Source organism: Herpailurus yagouaroundi, unplaced genomic scaffold, assembly GCF_014898765.1.
Source record: "Herpailurus yagouaroundi ecotype Mexico unplaced genomic scaffold, PumYag 141, whole genome shotgun sequence".
NCBI lineage: Eukaryota > Metazoa > Chordata > Mammalia > Carnivora > Felidae > Herpailurus > Herpailurus yagouaroundi.
Window position 1 is genome coordinate 55366815 of NW_024412396.1, and position 6673 is coordinate 55373487.

Here is a 6673-nt window from a genome sequence, read left to right on the forward strand (position 1 = left end):
GCGAGATCGTGACCTGGCTGAAGTCGGACGCTTAACCGACTGCGCCACCCAGGCGCCCCTCTATGGAGATTTTTTATTTTAACTGCCTTTAGGTTTACTAGCTATACAAAAATATATATATCAAGCTATCAGAATCAGGAGTTACTACTTTGCATCTTTCTCTGTGGCTATGTCCTCACAAGGCCAAAATAACCAAATGATTCCATCAGATCTGTTATGTGACATGACAAAAAGTTTATTTTCAGGTTATATGAGCACAATTCAAGTTAATAGTTAAAGAAGAGGTTAAACTAGAATAGTTGACCCTTAAAATCCTGAGATATGAGATATAAATATTACTTTTCCCAATTGTCAGCAGATTATTTTACATTGAGACGTGATCCATAGCGATGATAGTAAAATAAGGGATGCTCACTAGAGTTATGCCAATAACCCTTAAGATATCATCAGTATTGACTTCAATTTTGTTTTGTCTTGAAGATAATAGAAAATCTCTCATAACACACATCCCCCCATTGCATTGGCCTGGTCATTTATCTTGAAGATGACACTTTTATTAGCAGGATGTTGAGTTCCTCTTCCTAGAAGACTGCAGTTGTCTTACAAAATTGCTCAGTTTTTCCCCTCCAAGTTTATTGAGAAATAATTGACATACAACACTATATAAGCTTAAGGCATACAGCATGATGGCTTGATGTATACATATTGTGAAATTTACATAAATTGTGAAATCCAGCTAACATCCATCTTATATAGATACAATAAAAAAGAAGAGAAAGAAAAAAAAGAATAAGAAGTTTCTCCCTGTGATGAGAACTCTTAGTATTTAGTCTCTTACTTTTCCTATATATCATACAGCAGTGTTAGCTATAGTCAACATGTTGTACCTTAAATCCTTGGTATTTATGTATCTTAAAGCTGGAAATTTGTACCTTTTGAACACCTTCCTCCAATTTCCCTGGCATGACCCTTTGCATCCAGTATCTGTATGTCTGATCTCTTTTTCTTTGGACTGGTTTTAATTAGTTTGTTTTTTAGATTCTACACAGTAGTAAGATCATACAGTATTTGTCTTTCTCTTTATGACTTATTTCATTTAGCATAATACCTTCAAGGTCTATCCATTTTGTTGCAAATGGTAGGGTTTCCTTGTATTTTTTTTATGGCTGAATAATATTCCATTGTGTATCCATTCATCCATTGTCCATCAACGGACACTTAAGTTGTTTCCATGTCTTAGCTGTTGTAAATAATGCTGCTGTGAACATAGGGGTGCATATATCTTTTTGAGTTAGTGTTTTCATTGACTTTGCATATATTCTCAGAAATGGAATTGCTGAATGTTACGATAGTTAAGTTTTAATTTTTTGAGGATCTTCCATACTGTTTTCCATAGTGGTGTACCAATTTGTAATCCCACCAACAGTGCACAAAGGTCCTCTTTTCTCTACATCTATGCCAGCTTTTTGTTATCTCTTGTCTTTTTAATGATGACCATTCTAACAGGCAGGAGGTGATATTTCATTGTGGTTTTAATTTACATTTTCCTAATGATTAGTGATATTGAGCATCCTTTCATGTACCTGTTGTCCTTTTGTGTCTGTCTTTTGGATAAATATTGATTCAAGTCCTTAGCCCATTTTTTAATTACATTATTATTTTTTCTATTGAGCTGTATGAATTCTTTTTATATTTTGGATGTTAATCTCATCAGATACATGTTGTGTAAATATTGACTTGTTCCTGATATTAGAAGAAAAGCTTTCAAACTTTCACCACTGAGCATGATGTTAGTTAGCTGTCATATATGGCCTTTATTATGTTGAGATATATTCCTTTTATGCCTAATTTGTTAAGAAGTTTTATCATGAATGGATGTTGAATTTTGTCAAATGTTTTTTCTACACCAACTGAGATGTTCATATGTTGTTTTTTTTTTTATTCTATTAATGTGATGTATCACATTGATTGATTCACAAATGTTGAACCATCTTTGCATCTCAAGGATAAGTCCCATTTGGTTGTGGTGAATGATCCATTTAATGTGCTACTGAAATCCATTTGCTGGTATTTTATTGAGAATTTTTGCATCTATATTCCTCAGGGATATGGCCTGTAGTTTTCTTTTCTAGTAGTATCCTTTTCTGTTTTGGGTATCAGGATAATGCTCGTTTTTGATTGGGGAGTGTTTTTCCCTTTTCAGTTTTTTTGAAGAGTCTTGAGAAGAATTAGCATTAATTCTGCTTTAAATGCTTGTTAAAATTACCAGTGAAGCCATCTGGTCCCGGGCTTTTTTCTCCATTGGGAGATTTTTGATTACTGATTAAATCTCTTTACTAGTTATTGGTCTGCTCAGGTTTTCTATTTCTTACTGGTTAAGCTCTGGTAAATTGTACATTTCTAAGAATTTTCCCATTTCTTCTAGCTTATCCAGTTTGTTCGTGCATAATTGTTTATAGCCTCTTATAATCTTTTGGATTTCTATGATATCAGTTGTTTCTCCTTTTTCATTATAATTTTTTTGACTTGGGTCCCTTCTCTTTTTTTCCTTGGTTAGTTTAACTAAGGGCTTGTCAAGTTTGTTTATCTGTTCAAAGAACCAACTCTTAGTTTAGTTAATCTTTTTTCTTTTAAGTTTATTTATTTATTTTGAGAGAAAGAGAGAAAGAGAGAGAGAGAGAGAGAGAGAGAGAGAGAAGCAGGGGAAGGGAAGGGAAAGAGGGAGAGACAGAATCCCAAGCAGGCTTCGCACTGTCAGTGAGGAGGCCAATGCAGGGCTCAACTCATGAACTGTGAGATCATGACCTGAGCTGAAATTAAGAGTCAGACACTTTGGTTAATGTTTTTTATTTTTCTGTTCTCTGTTTTTATTTTTTTCTGTTCTAATCTATGTTATTTCCTTTCTTCTGCTAACTTTGGGCTCCTTCCCAAGGTGCCCAACTTTTCCTACTTCCTTAAGGTGTAGAGTTAGGTTGTTTATTTGGGGTATTGCTTGTTTCTTAATGTAGGCATTTATTGCTCTAAACTTCCCTCTTAGAACTGCTTTTGTTACATTTTACATGTTCTGGTATGTTGTGTTTCCATTTTCATTTGTCTCAAGAAACTTTATTTTCCCTTCAAGCTTTTCTTTGATCCATTGGTTGTTTAGGAAGGTGTTGTTTAATTTCCATGTATTTGTGAGTTCTCCAGTTTTCCTCTTGTTATTGATGTCTAGTTTTATGCCGCAAGGTCAGAAAAGATGCTTGGTATGATTTCAGCCTTCTTGAATTTGCTAAGATTTGTTTTGTGGCCTAACATATGGTCTATCCTGAAAATGTTCCATGCACACTTAAGAAAAATGTGTATTCTGCTGTTTTTTGGATAGAATGTTCTGTATATGTCTGTTAGGTCCATTTGGTCTATAGTGTCACTCACCAATTGCTCATTTTTGTGCTGAGATCACATGCCATGTGTTAGTGGTTGGTATTATTCAGTTGACTCTATACATTCACACTTCATTCCATGCACATAGCCATGCGTATAATTTTAGAAACGAAAGAAAGAGTTTTTATCTATATATTTCATTTTTTTTCACAGACATTTATCAAGTATCTACTATGCCTAACTCTTTGGGGAATGTAGACAAAAAAGTAGACAGCATGGAACCTGCCCTGATTTATATTCCATATTATATATTGTAAACATTAAACACCTACTATTTACCAGGATCAACAGAACACTTTCCCTTTAATTATGTCATTTATTTGGGGTACCTGGGTGGCTCAGTTGGTTAAGCCTCTGACTTCAGCTCAGGTCATGGTCTCGCAGTTCACGAGTTCAAGCCCCATGTCGGGCTCTGTGCTGACAGCTCAGAGCCTGGAGCCTGCTTCGGATTCTGTGTCTCCCTCTCTCTCTGCCCTTCCCCCACTCGTACTCTGTCTCTCTGTCTCTCTCTCTCAAAAATAAATAAAACATTAAAAAAAATATGTCACTTAATCTTCAAAGCCATCATGCTTTATAGATATCATTATCCAAATCTGGCAGATGGGAAAACTGAAGGTGAGAAGTCCTTACAAGATTAAATTTTCGCAAAACTAGTACTTAAAATTAGCTTTCTGGTTTCAGGTTCAGTGCCCACTGCAGAAGGACAAATGATACATAGCATGAATTAAATGACCACAGAACATGGCAAGCTACTCTAAATACAACAGGTGAGGCAAACATGTACGTCTATATTTCTACTTTAAGGAGGTGAGTGTATTAGTCATGGTTCTCCAGAGAAACAGAATCAATTGTTTGTTTGTTTATTATAAGGAATTGGCTCACACAATTATGGAATCTGCCGAATCCCAAGACCTGCAGTCTTCAAGCTGGTGACCTAAAGGGGCCAAAGTGTGAGTTCTAGTTTAAATGCTGGCAGCCTTGAGACCCAGAAAAAGCTGATGTTTCAGTTCAAGTCTGGAGGCAGGAAAAAAAACCTGTCTGAGCTCAAGGTAAGAGAAATTCCCTCTTAATCACGGGAGGGTCAGCCTTTTTGTTCCAATCAGGCCCTCATTGACTAGATGAGGGCCACTCACATTAGGAAGGCAATACAATGTACTCAGTCCAAGGATTCAAAGTTTAATTTCAATCAGAAACAGACACACCCAGAGTAATGTTTGACCAGATGTCTGGGCATTTCATGGTCCAGTCAAGTTAACATATAAAATTAGCCATTAACGTGGTTTGCCCTATTCTATCTTGATAGGTATTTGTAACAGAAGTCCTCGGTTGTTTCTGCATTACAATTCTTATGTCAAGATTTAAAAAAAATTTTTTTTTTCTAATGTTTATTTATTTTTGAGACAGACACAGAGCATGAACAGGGGAGGGTCAGAGAGAGAGGGAGACACAGAATCTGAAACAGGCTCCAGGCTCTGAGCTGTCAGCACAGAGCCTGACGTGGGGCTTGAACCCACGAACCGTGAGATCATTACCTGAGCCGAAGTCGGACGCTTAAACAACTGATCCACCCAGGTGCCCCAAGATTTTTTTTTTTTAATTGAACCAAATACTTGTATTTTATTTGTTTTACACTGCCCGGCATCCGTTTTTCTTTTGTATCAGTTCCTGATATTCTTTTAGGAGATTACCTCTCTTCAGTTGCCTGTTCTTGGGGGGGACTGTACATCAAAGTTCCCTACTTTTCTCTACCTGAAGGGCAGACATATGACCCAAGCTAATCTCAGCAGATTCTCACTCTGGGACTATGAATCTTGAGTACAGTGACATAAGGAGGATAAATGATTGGGTTCAACTATTTCAGTGGCAGAGGCTCTTTGAGTACATCCTGCTGCTTACACGTTTGGAACTGCCAGGTTTCAAGTCCAGTTCTTTATTCTCTTACCAACATCCTTCTAATAAATGTCCTTTTCGCTTAAGTTAGCACATTTGTTTTTGTTGCTTACAATGGAAGTATCCTATCAGATACAAAAGCATTGTACGATTCCTCACTTTTTTGTGTCTAGGCTCAGTGGGGATGAACATCTACTGTTTTAGATTTGCCACTGAGATGGATTTCCCAAAAGATTAAGTATTCATTTGAAGCCTGGACTACCACTGAGAATTCTGTAGCAAAGCTATTTTTTGAAGTGCTTTCATTTTTACATTGTCAAATTTGGTTTCCTTTGACTCATATGGTCCCCACATCCTGAGATGGGGACTAAAGCCATTATTTTTGCTTAATCTTAAGATCTTCTTATAATACTCACTTTTCAAGTGGGATTCCTGGAGTTATTCAATTTTCTATGTAGCCTGCTTTAACAAGGAGTAAAATGGCTGATTATGCCGCACTTTTTCTAACACCCTCATGGAGTTTCTGTACAATAAGTACTCATTACCAAACCTCTCCATCCCCAATGAAGAAGCAAAGACCACAAGAGACTAAATGCCTAGATGGAGAAACTTAACAGCCTGGAAGAGGATCCAGGAACTGAACTCAAAGTTTTTTCCCTCATTGGCTTCAACAACCTGACTGTGTAGTGTTGATCTCTCTCCCTTTCTCTTTTGTGCATTGACCTGTGCTGCTCATAGAATGTTCTACTGTGTCTCCAAATAAGACTCCAGGAATGGTACATGCCATGGATGCATTCAAGAACTGGATCCAGTCAGAAACACCAGCAACAACATCTGCTTTAGGAAACCTCAGCACTCCAGCCATCTCTCCCATTGTTCTGCTTTGGCTTGGCAGATGAAAATGTTCCTCTTTGACAGTTTAATTTGGCTTCTTTAGACCCTTATAAATCCTCAAATCACCATCTGGGTTCTTTTTTTTTTTTCCTATCGCTCTATCAAGTGCATCTCACCATTGCTGCTTTTTTCATATTCATATTATTCCTCTGTCCCCTTGTTCTTTCTGGCTCATATTTGAGCAGTGTCATACTCCATACATGATCCCATCCTTACTTTTCTTTTATGTGTATAGAATGTATCATGGGTAAACCTTCAGCTCTTACAATCACATCAGCAAACATTTAATGCTGCCTTTTATAACCCGAACACGCTTTGTTATTTCTTTCACATTTCATGCCTCAGTGGTTGTTGTAAGTTCCCTGCTGTATTACAACTGCCTGTTCAGACAGTTAATCCTCGTATCCACTGGGACATCACATATTGCTAAGGTCAGAATTTTCCCTTCTGTGAAATTGTGCAGTTT

The 6673-nt window shown here is 37.0% G+C and overlaps 1 long non-coding RNA gene across 1 annotated transcript in view; it reads left to right on the forward strand.

Annotated features, from left to right (window-relative positions):
- Nucleotides 1-4617, forward strand: part of LOC121031313 (uncharacterized) — a 25813-nt gene extending 21196 nt beyond the window's left edge. The window contains exons 2-3 of the long non-coding RNA XR_005790665.1: nucleotides 4105-4190; nucleotides 4294-4617. This is a non-coding gene — a long non-coding RNA (uncharacterized LOC121031313). The remainder of the gene's footprint in view (nucleotides 1-4104; nucleotides 4191-4293) is intronic.
- Nucleotides 4618-6673: the final 2056 nt, after the last annotated feature.